The 12,429-nt window shown below is 33.4% G+C and overlaps 1 protein-coding gene and 1 long non-coding RNA gene across 2 annotated transcripts in view; one reads left to right on the forward strand and one right to left on the reverse strand.

Annotated features, from left to right (window-relative positions):
* Window positions 2,882–7,470, reverse strand: LOC109840555. Its single transcript, XR_002246943.1, has 4 exons — window positions 7,429–7,470; window positions 6,877–6,957; window positions 4,154–4,241; window positions 2,882–2,967 (listed from the first exon to the last, which is right to left on the reverse strand). It is a non-coding gene; the product is annotated as an uncharacterized LOC109840555 (long non-coding RNA).
* LOC109820600 (leucine-rich repeat extensin-like protein 5) overlaps window positions 8,935–12,429 on the forward strand; it is a 32,879-nt gene continuing 29,384 nt past the window's right edge. Inside the window, exon 1 of the mRNA XM_020386765.1 lies at window positions 8,935–9,012. The gene's annotated coding sequence lies outside the window, so the exon portion shown is untranslated. The remainder of the gene's footprint in view (window positions 9,013–12,429) is intronic.

A 12,429-nucleotide genomic window follows, 5' to 3' on the forward strand; every position in this document is an offset into this window, starting at 1 on the left:
AAAATTTCCAGTCATCAGTCGACTGATCAGTCGACTGACGGGCTGGTTGTGTTTTCTCAGCTTCTCGGTTGACTGGTCTGTCGACTGGTGAGCTGAGGCTATACTGCCTGAGCTTCATCAGTCGACATATGAGTCGACTGACGTCATCAGTCGACACATCAGTCGACTGATGAGTTGTTTTACAGATTCTTGATCTGTTTGGGTTGTCTTTCGGGGTCGCCTCGATAACCTGACCCTAGCTTATCATGTTAATGATTTATCTGTACATGTTGGTTGACTTTTGACATAAGTTTAGACATGTACATCGGGATGCGTGCGGGTTTAGATTTTGTGTATTTTTCCATGTATGCTAGTGATAATTACATTTCCTTCATTTATAGTCTACGTGTTGGACAATACATTATTTTGATCCATGTGTTGGATACTTACCATCTTGGTCCATGTGTTGGACATGTATTCTATTCAGTCCATGTGTTGGACCTGCATCACTTTTAGTCCATGTGTTGGACATTTTTGCCGAACCTTGAGCATGGTACACATTTGAGTTTTGGAACACGACATTTTGATACCGTTAAGACATGATAGCTACCTAGACTGGGTATGACACTTATGTAGAATACGACATGACATTTTATGACGTGGGACACTACATGATACTCTATTTATGTTCTGAGATGGGTTGTCTTCCCTTTTATTTATTTCTGTTCACGTATTAGACTCCGGGTTTGGTACTTAGGGATTTTCAATTTGGGATATAAGGTATATACATGAGGGTTTCCTTGTTTGGATTATTTCGCTCGACGTACCTATGCCCGTGTTGAAACTTCCTAGGTGTGGTGCATAGCAGGTTTGACATTCTTGGTTTCACCTTGGACTGCAGCCTTGAGTGAACCCAGGGGCGTCACATTACAAACTTAAAATCTAACATGTTCTAATGAAAATCGATCAAATTTGTAATCTAACAAATCAAGAGTTTGGTTTAAACACTTAACAAACATGAATTTTTTTTGAAAAAGCTTTTACAATCTACTTTTAAAATGTTTTTAGAGTTCTGAATGGATTCTAATTTGAAATATTAATTCCAGCTTTTTTTTTGTTTCAGTGTGCACCCCCCCCTCCCCCCCAAAAAAAACAAAAAAACAAAAAAACAAAAAAAACAAAAAAACACACACACATAGGATACCGCAACAATATGTTGTAAAATTGTTCTAGCTCTTCCCTATAATTTTGATTTAATAAAGATATTATTTGTCTTTAACCTGAAACCCCTCAAATTTCAATCCTCAATTTTCTCACATTGGTGAGAAATATTTTTTTTCTAGAGTCTCCCGTTGAGAATCATATATAAAGAGGAATGAGAACACGACACATAATGCTTGGTTTGCCGCAAAACGAATTGCAACAAATGTTATATCAATAAATGTTGCCTGCAATTTTTTTGTTATTTGGATTATTATAATTTTATTGTAGAAAATGTATTCAAATTATAAATCCGGTGTTTGGTTGACAATAGGTAGTGTAGAAGCTGCATGACCTTTTTTAGATTTAAATTAAAGAGTTCTTTTTTAGATTTAAGAAATAACAGATTTTGCTCTCATCAAATTGGTCGCAATATTTGTGACAACCTTCTTGTAAAAATTATAAATGCACCTTCGTTTTCTAATTACAGTTTAGCAAACTAAACATGAAAGATATAAATCCCATGGAAGTATTTATATTCGTAGCTTCATTGTCACCCAACCAAACAGCCCAATATACACATACACAGTAAAAATTTGTACAAACAGTTAAACTATCATCACAAAGATCATATTATATATCAGTGCAGACAGTACAAAAATCAGTGCATTAATGGATACTAGTATGTACCCCGTGCCAAGCACGGCCCTCGACTCTTTTCTATCATTGCACTTGCAACACCCCTCCTCTTAGTTTTAATTACATATTATTATTGTACAATTAAAATTATAAAGCATATTAAACTTTATGTTTAAACAAATTTTTCATATGACACGTACATGAAGTTGCTATAAATTATTCCCTTGTGCTGATAGGCACACGTGTCTATTGTGACTTATTGCCTAGTTAATCGAGAGTAATGGTTGAGTTTCTGATTCTTGAACTTGAAAGTATAACACTTTGATTCTTAGGAGATTGATGACTCGAAACACAAACATCTAACTGTCCTAAAGATGACATACAATGTGGCAACTAATGAGTTAGTTGAAGTCATTAAGGATAAAAGACTGCATCATCAGGTTTCGAAGTCATGGCTCCAAAGAACACTGCCAATGAGATTGCATTTTCTACAATAATACATGGCATCAGCAATCATTTAACATTAGTCGAAAAATATAAAAGAGATAGATCTGAATATACTTAGTTATTAATGCAACCAAATTGCAAGGAACAGGCTAAAGCCAAAAGAAGAAAATCTAAATTTTTAAATTTTATATATGTAGGAATTATATTAGAAAAGGAACAACATTAAAAGACATAGTTGTTAATTAAAAACATAGTTAAATAAAAGTTGTTATGATATTATTATTCTAAGAGTAATAAGAAACCATGGGTATCTAAATATTCGATTCATTATAATTTCAACTTCTACTTGGAAAACAACATAAACCTGATTTGAGAAGGATGCGGCTAGATTGATGAGAAGACCATGAAGCCTAAAAACTGAAACCTGACCAACAAAAAAAGGAATAACATTTGTATCAGAATTAAATTAGCACATAAATTATGGCAAAAGAATATAAAATTATGGCATATATATCAGTTTATATGCTCAAGGTTCCTAAAAGAAAAAATGGAATATAAAGGATTTTAATACTTAGTAAACAAAAAGAATACAATAACAAATGAAATGAAACCTCCAAATAATTAGCAATATTTCTTCCTCCTATTACATGGTTTTCTTCTGAGGATTGCTTTTGTGAGGTCTTTGATTTCTGAGAAGCTCGACTACATATTAAAGGATAAAGAGTTGAAACAATTGAGATTGTCATGAGAGAGTTGGAAAAAAACAACTGACATAGTCAATCAAATTGCACATAAATTTTTTGTGATATTCAAACTTCATAACTGATGAAATTGATCAAAAAGTATTACTATTAAGAAATTAAATCAATGTTGAAGATAGAAACAAAGGAGAACAATCATGGACATGATTTGCAGCACCTTCTTGAATTAAAATGCATTGAAACTACTAATGAGGAACAATCTTAGTTTTTGAAAGAGAAATTTTCCACATTAATGAGTAAAAACCTTAGTTCTTTAAGGATCAGTCACTCCGATGGGATGAGGAGTTATGACTATATATATTTCCATGTCGATACGTTTTGACTTTCCTTTCAACAACTCTATTTATACTACAAAATCTTGGCATACGACCAACGGAAACTCAATTATTCACAGTCATCATTTAATAGTTAAAATCAATATATTAGACATTGTGATACATGAAAATATAAGGTAACTTCATGATAATTGTACCTTTTTATTATTGTAAATTGAATTGTCAAATTCAATTTTAATTCTTCTTTCAGCGTACTCACATTTTGTGCACTACAAAATTCCTTTTGAGCATGTCTAAGTAATTCGACTATGATGAAGTTTTAGTATCGTTTAGCACAAAAATGTTAGAATTTACAAACCACTAAATTAGAAATAATAAAAATTAAAATAAAGGAGCCTAAAATAGTTACAATGAGATCACCATTCTTGCCCATCTTAATTTCAGTATAAATGTGTCTATTTATTTAGGAATAGGATTGAATATTAGCATAAATTTTTGACAATTATGTTAGAACTTGCAGCTATAAGTTCATAATTGATGATCAAATTCTCACAGGCCTACTCAATCCTTTTCATTCTATAGCTGTAACATATATTTTATAATCCATCGGAGCTGCAACATGTATTGTATAATTCATGATAGCTCCACGAACTCACAAAACTTAAATAAAGCAAAAAACACATATTCACATTCACATTTTTCTCTTAAATCAAGAAAATGCTAATGGTCCATATTAAAAAGAATAAATAATAAATAATAAAGAAAAATACAATTCCTAGCAAAATCTTCAACTTGAGTTTCAAATCAGAGAAAGAATAAAAAAGAGCAAGGATTATAAGTTTATCTACTTACCTTTGTAAGTACTTGGTAATTTAACTTCTCGAGATCTTCATGGCATATTTCCAACTCTTCCTTGAAGAGCATGAATATCTTTATATGCCTAAAGAAAGTTCAAAAGATCAGGTGTTAGATATAATGTAATCAAGCAATATATAACTATTGATAACAAATTTCTTCCATCCCTCTCACTTTTTACATCTTTCTCTTTCTTCTGAACAAAATTTTTGGTTTATAAACAAAGATCTCCATACATCTTTACACTGTATGTGATACTTCTAGTTGTAAAAAAATAGCCTCCTATATCTTCTGAAATAAAGATCACCATGCAATAATCTTAAGAAATTTAAACAAACTCATATCACAAAATTCAAATTTTAAGAGAAAAAATAATACTTCGTCGATAGTAAGTCTTCATATTGCTTGCAGTAGCAAGCTATAATCTCAACAATACAATATATCAAATAACATCGATTTCTTTGATATCATCAATATAAGAGAAAGTGAGTTTCTAATATAGCTAAATTTTGATATCTTTTATTGAGAACTAAAAATGGTTACTTTATGTTACACTATATTACCCTAAACAGTATTCTATATGTTTAATGTACTATCGAGAAATTCAAAGATATTCGGTTGAATGTCCAACATCTGTATGCATTTAGGGACATCTTCACATGTTATGAAATAATTGATGGGGTTTGACATGCATGATTAGTAGACTTTAAGATTTCATATAAAGTGGCGTGTTACTTTGAAGTATAATATCAGTGAAGGAAGCAACTTTATTCTGTTAATAAAACATATAAATAGAGAGTTCTTGTACGTATATAAAGAAACAAAGTAATTCATAATAGCTTTTGAGGATTTAAGTTCTTGGATTCTTTTTAACAATTTCTAGTATTATGCACACTGCACATAGAGACTTTTCATATAATAATTAGACCAAGTTGGAGTGTGTAGGATCCTACATTCTCTTGTGTCTAAAGGTACATATCACATTCGTAAAGACAACAAACTCAAAAGAAATCACATTTATGGTAGACGATTATTCAATAAAAAAGAAATATGTAACAACAAAAAATTCATTTAATACCAACATATCATGAAAAAAAATGAATATCATACTTATAGGATCTTTTTAAAACTCCAATAACAACTCATAAGGTATGAAATTGGTGGAACTTGTAGCTAGAACTTTATAATTGATGTCTGAATTGTTACCGTTGTGTTGAATCCTTTACTTTCTATTGCTACAGCATCTATTGTATACTCAATAACAACTCGAAAAATCTATAAGATACCTTGATGAATTATTAATGCATTTTGGCTTGAAAAATTTTTTCCTTATAAAATACCATTAATAAATTGCAAATGTATATTGTAAATGAAGAAAAAAGGGATTATTGCTATGAATATGAATGTTCCAATATGAACACTTAGAGACACTGTTTAATCCGTTTGGAATGTGAGAGGTTGCAATTGCTACGAATGCTCCTTTAGCATTACTAACTTATGCATGAAAGAGAGATTATTGAACATAACCCCAAAGGAATTAGAGATGCAAGAAGCTGTGAACAAACCAATACAAAAAGAAACTTCATTGGAACTAACAATGAAGTTGGAATTTATGCATTCTTAACAGATTGTTATGTAATAATTGTGAAATTTGAACGTAAATAAAATAAATATTAATTTTTAAGGAAATTAAATATTCAAGGATTTTATTAGGAATAAAAAGAGAGAAAGCCGATTAAAAGTAATAAAACAATTTATAATTAGAGATTATGAAAGGTGAAATCTGTAATTAGCTGTCAAGTGGCAAATTAAAATGCACCAGACTTCTCCTTTAGTATATAGTAATAGATTATACATGTATTGATGATTGTAGTAGAACTTCAATATACATAAAATTGTTCTATCAGAATGTATGATAAAAAAACTACAAATATACATCATATATTTGTAATCCATAAAAAAAAATTACATAATTTTTTTTACATATTTGTAGATCTGCATTTATGCACCAGATATCTTTTGACTATGACCAAGTATAGTACATCTGCATTTACTTGTAATCCAAGTTCGGTATTATCATACAATTATAATCCATAAAAAAATTACATTTATTCATTCATCTTGCATTTTAAACCTGCAATTACTTGTAATCTATAAATTTTTTACATATTTACTTGTAATCTTTTGAAGAAAAGTATAAACTGGACATGTATAAATCACATATAAAATCCAAGTTCGGTATTATCAAGGCTACTATATAGACAGCTATTATGTAAAAATTATTCATAGTTTTTTTAAAACATTTATTCATTTATCCTAGTAGTCTGTGTTGTTGTAATTTTTTCTTTCATTTTTCTTCATTTATTTGTGTTTTTTCCACTTACAAATATAAATGCAAATCAGTGGATATTACAACATAACAATCATACAACATTAGATGAATTAAAATGAGTTCTTTGCATTTAAATACCGAAAAGTTTAGTCTGATTTTATCTCTAACACCCTAAAGTTTGCCTCATTTTAAACTTTTCGATTAGAATAGAGATGAAAGTGATAATAATCCCAATGTAACCCAATAGACATTGTCAACATCTAAATTTCTCAGACTTAAAAATCTAAACAAAAAGATATTAAAATAGCACAATAGAGGTCATTTTTGAGAGCATTAATACATGTAAAGATCCATTTAAAATTAAAACCCAACATAGAAATAAAATTACCATTCCGTAATTGTAATCAAACCGAGTGGATGCTCTGATATCACCCATTATGATCTTCAATGTAATCAACTTCTCCACTCCCTAATTAATAAACAAACAAAACCCATTAAAGCTACGTTAGTCACGGTCGAATTCAAGCACTGTCTAATTCACAACAACATTATTTTTTCTGCAGATACTTCTACTAAGAAAAGCAAAGATAAAAAACAGAAGAAGTGACATTTTTGTCTATTGAATCACAGACTACAACTTAATGTTTCAAGCTATATTAATGTTTTTTTAGAAGTAGCTTAATAAGCCTTTTAATCATCATCATAATAACATTGTTAATAGCTTAATAAGCAATAGAAACAATTTTGTAAAATGTTTAGGCACATTTTCCCCCCCTTAAATGAAAAAAAATCAAGTTAAAATTTTACCACCATACAGAAACAACAGTGATGAAATAAAGCATTTATTTATTCACAATTGGATCTCTCAAAAGTCATACGGTAAGTTGTTGGTCCTCTGTTGCTTTCCAAAATAAACCAAAAATTTTAAAATAACAGAAACCTGAATTTTGCAGGAGAAAAAACTCCAATCCAATCTTCATCTGAAGGATTTGAGTGACCATATTCCAAGTTTACCCATTCAGTGGTCTGACCCTATAAAAAACCAAATAAAAGTTAGGAACACAAAGAGGGAAAAAAGAATCATTAAACGGATTTAGGAATACACATCTCATATCACACAATGCATTGAACTTGTCAGGTCATCAAGTAGAAAATTCACTCAACTTCAAAACCAACGGAAAACCTACAACGCGTGCTAGAAAAATTATCACCTCACTAAATTGGCAATTGCAATTTCCTCATCAACAGCTTTATTGTTTTATTCCCAACTTCTTCAATTAATAACATCTACATGTAATGTTTAAAGGCAAAAAGAGAAGAAAAGCAGCAATCTTTGAAGAATACCTTCAAACCGAGAAGGTTAGGAGAAGCCTTGATATAAGCTGCATCATGAAGGGCCATTGTAGCTCTGTGTACGAAAATCTTAGAGAGCGGATGCTCCCCATGTACCCATCAAAGTATATCAAAGAACTCAAAAAGATCTCACCTTATGAATCATAACCCTTGTGAATATTATAATCACCTGAAGCAGTCAGACAGGAATCAAAGCATTCAAAAGATAAGAAGAGGTTCAAAGTTTCGACCTTTTTCCTTCTTTTGTCGACCTTCGTTGCTCGGGCAAGGAGAGAAGAGGGCCTGAGCTCACCATTTCCCCTGCCTCCATTGCTCAGGCGTTGAGCCCTCGAGCTCCTCCTCGCTTCATCTCCTCATCATCGGCTCGATTGGGGAAGCGAGAGAGTGAGCAGCTGGGGCGACGTGTTTGCCGTAGCGAATGTGGACGGATGAGCAAGGAGAGAAGAGGGCTGAGGTGGCCATTTCCTCCGCCTCCGTTGCTCGGGCGCTGAGCCCTCGAGCTCCTCCTCGCTTCATCTCCTCATCCTCGGCTCGATTGGGGAGGCGAGAGAGCGAGAAATTGGGGATTTCGAGGGGGGGGGGAGAGAGATGGATTCAAGAAAGAGAGGGTTTTTGTGGTTGGAATATAGAGATAGTGGGATGGGGGTTTCTAGAGGGTTTTTTACATAGAAAAGAGGGGGGTTTTTAAATTTTGAATTGGGGACAGAGAGAAGAGTGTTGAGTGTTGGGATAGAGAGACTGGAGGGGTATTGAGGATTATTGTAGCGGAGTGACGGGTGAGAGGAGAGAGTATTGCCTATTCATGCTACAATTATACTCTACTGTTCAATTTACTGTTGGATGAACAATAATTCTCTGATCCTCCTATTTGTATAAATGAATAGATATGTTTTCCTTCTATGATTTTCCATAAAATGGCCCTTAATAGGACTTTTCTTTTCTTTCTTTTTATTTACGTGATTGGGGGCCTGGTTGCTGGGCCTGCGTAAAGCCCAAGGCCTAAATTTAGTTGGCTGGGCTGGTATAACGTTTTGTCCTGTGTACCCCTTCTAGCCCTAAAACCGTCTTCGCCGCCCTCCCCCCCCCCCCCCCACCCTTTGCTCTCTCTCTGCATCGGCAGAAGTTCAGTCGAAACCCTTTCGCGACGAAAATCAACGAGCTCCGCTTGAAGGTGAGAGCCCTAATCTCAAATTTTTTTTGCAGTTCTTCAATTTTACTTCTTCGTTCTCAATACCCTCGCAGTTTAGGGTTTTGCAAACAATTTTGTTTCTTGAGCTTCTAAATTCGATATCTTGAGTATTTCTCGCAAACTAATCAACCAAATGCTTGAAAAATGATTGTTTCAAGTGTCAGTTTTCTGTTCAATGTGGAAAAAACGTAGCTTTTGTTGAACATTTTCCTCTTTGTTTGCATCCAGGTACTTACGCTTCCATGTGTCAAGTGTTTCAAAGTTCATCAACAATTTTTTAAGGAGACCTTTATGTGTCTCATAAACTGAGAGAAGCTATGTTTGATTTTCCCAATGTGCTGATGTATCATAGCATACCTTTATGCGTCACCAAAGTTATAAACTCGAAACATATATCTATTTAGGCTTCCATGTTTCCCTTCTCATGTGACATTGGATAAAATGTGCAACGTGCAGATATTTATGTCACTGAATCTAGATCACTTGAAAAGATATAAAGCATGGTAAAATTGAACAAGCGGACCATAAACATGACATAATGATAAAAAACTGTGACGAACAAGAGATAGAACACCAATCACTGCCATCTATTTCAACTTGAGACAAACGTTAATTAAATTAGTCTTGTTGATATTAAGTCCATTTATTAATATGAAGCTACAAATCTATCTAGACCATCTTAAATATGGCACTTAGTCGTTAATACTTGATACTAAAAAATGAAATAAGAAAGAAAAATAGAAAAATAATCAGCCATTGAAGTACAATTCTTATACAATGTTTCTACTAATTTTGCTTTTAGTAAAAGATTAGACATATCGCTATTCATGAAAGGGAAAGAAAAGAAACATGTATTCTTCCAAGTAAATGAAAACAATCATAATTGATTAGCCATTTATAGAAAATAAAAATCACAAAAGTGATTATAAGGTTAAAGAAAGCATAAATGTGTACTGTTGTGATTGGACATAGTGTGATTGGACGACTGTATCAGTGCAACTAATTTTGTCAGTGGTAGAAGAAAGATTTTAGGTTTCGTGAGCTCAAATATTTGTCAAAGGATGCGCTCCTAGCAGTTAGAGGAAGAACCAAGGTTTTAAATGTCGCCCGACATGTCCGACATATCGGTTTGAGGGTTTGACCGACACGACATGGATGTTTTTAACTCGTATATCGGTTTTCAGGGCTAAATCGAAAATATCAGGGTCATATCGGACATATCGGCCTATTTTTAAGCTTTAAAAAATCGGCCGATATGGTTTTTTTAGATCTGTTTTTTGTTATCGGGTTTGGGTTTAGTGATAAATACCCAAACCCGTTTGACCCGTTCTCATGTTTAAGGGTTTCTTATGAACCCGATAGAAAGAATTTATGAACCCAAATCCATATATTATTTACTTTTTTATTTTATATGTTTAGTCTATAGAATTTATAAAGTATGCTTATATTGAATTTATAAATGCTTAGATTATATTTAGGACATGATATTATACATATGCGCACTATCCGATATGGTAATCCGATATTTAGTCAATGTCCCCCGATATATCCCCGATTTCCGCTATTCGACATGAATTTCAGCCATCCGACATGAACCCGATATCTGACATTTAAAACCTTGCTCTCAACCCTAAACTTTGTCCTCCCCCTGCCCCAACACCTCTATTCCCCTCCACTGCAAATAATCACTTGACAAACAAAGACCCAAACAAAACCACAATTCCCTAAACGTCCTGCACCCCCACCGCCAAACAACCACTGCCCAAACAACCATCATCCAAACAAAAACTCAAACCCAAATAGAACCCACTCTATCAACAAGATTTAGATTTTTGTGTGTGCTGGTCAATGGTGAAAGACAATCGCCGTCAGCATCATCCCACTCATCGGCTCCTTTCTATCCCTCCCATCGCCAATTACTGTTATTGCAGCAGCCAAATCCTGCACAATAGAGAGTCGCTTCATCATCACCTTCTGTATGAAGTTTTTTCTCAACTCCTTCAAATACTTAACTCTTTTAATATGACGCTGCTCAAATACCCAATGAACTTAGGAGCTCAGCCCTAGCGCTAATCTTCAACTACTCCTTAGCAAAATTCAGAAAAATCAACCTTTGTGTTTAACAGCATGATAGGTTATTCTATGAAGTGGTAAACACCCTCTCCATTGTAAGCGAGGAAAGCAAGGCCGAGATTGAATGGAGAGTTAAGATTCAAGAACCGGATGTGGAATAATTAATGATTCAAAAATACTAAATGACCATGATACAGTGCATCCTGTCTATTTCTATAAAAAAGGGGATTTGGAGTTTTCTTTTAATATAGACTAGACTAGTTCTTAACTTGTGATCCTAGTTGAATATAAGTGATCTCCCCAGATGGGTCTAGTACTTATTTATAATTTGAGATAGCTTATCATAAGTGACTTTTTCTTCAAATTTGTTTATTTTGTGAGAATGAACCACATTGGTGCAAGAAGGGAAGTATCTCTTATCATGAACTGAAATGCATTACAAGCTTGGATAGTGGAAATTTCTAACAACTCTGTATATTCCATCTGTTTAACTCACAATCCTCCTTTTGCTTACAAAAAGAAAATTTGAATTTGGAATCTCCATTTGAAGAGGGAATATGGTTCACCTTTCAGTGTGGAGCTAGAAGATTTTATTGGGTGAGGAGGGTAGGGTCAAATGTTTATAGTTATAAACAATATCTAATTTAAACTATATAAAATTACATTGTAAAGAAAAAGCTACCATTGAATTCTAAACATTTCTCCTAAAAAAGTAGCTCATCTGCGTGCATGGGAGTTTATGCATAATGTAATAGTAGTTAATTAGATTTGAAGATTGAATTAACCTTGTAATATTATGAAGAGATTGATTTGAATATAAGAAAACCCAATGGTTAAATGCATGTGAGCTGGATATTGTGTGAGACCAATTGAATGCATGGGAGTTGCATACTGGTGTGGGGCCAAATTCTATCACTTGAAGGTGTGAGTACTTCTCTTCTCTGTCTTTATCTGTCTTTTCTTTGTTGCATCCAAACCCTCGTCACTTTCTCTAATCCTGTAGTCCTCGCACCCACTAAAATAAATAAATAAATGAAATAAATAATCCTGAATATTCTTCTGTGTTTACTGCAGCAAATTCAGAGCAACAATCTTCACCCTTCCTTTGTCCTCTGTTCCCACAACGCCCAATCTGCCCCCATGTTTTCTCTCTTTTCAATTTTCCTGCCACATAGCAGACCGGATGCCCATCCATCATCTAGTTCGTTGCCATCCTAAACAGAGTCTCCATTACCCACCATGCTAGTCACAACAAAACGGGTGGATCTCATTATTCTATCTCTTGGTAACTCAATTTGCTAAATGAAATGATAGCTTTTGACCTAT

Source organism: Asparagus officinalis, chromosome 1, assembly GCF_001876935.1.
Source record: "Asparagus officinalis chromosome 1, Aspof.V1, whole genome shotgun sequence".
NCBI lineage: Eukaryota > Viridiplantae > Streptophyta > Magnoliopsida > Asparagales > Asparagaceae > Asparagus > Asparagus officinalis.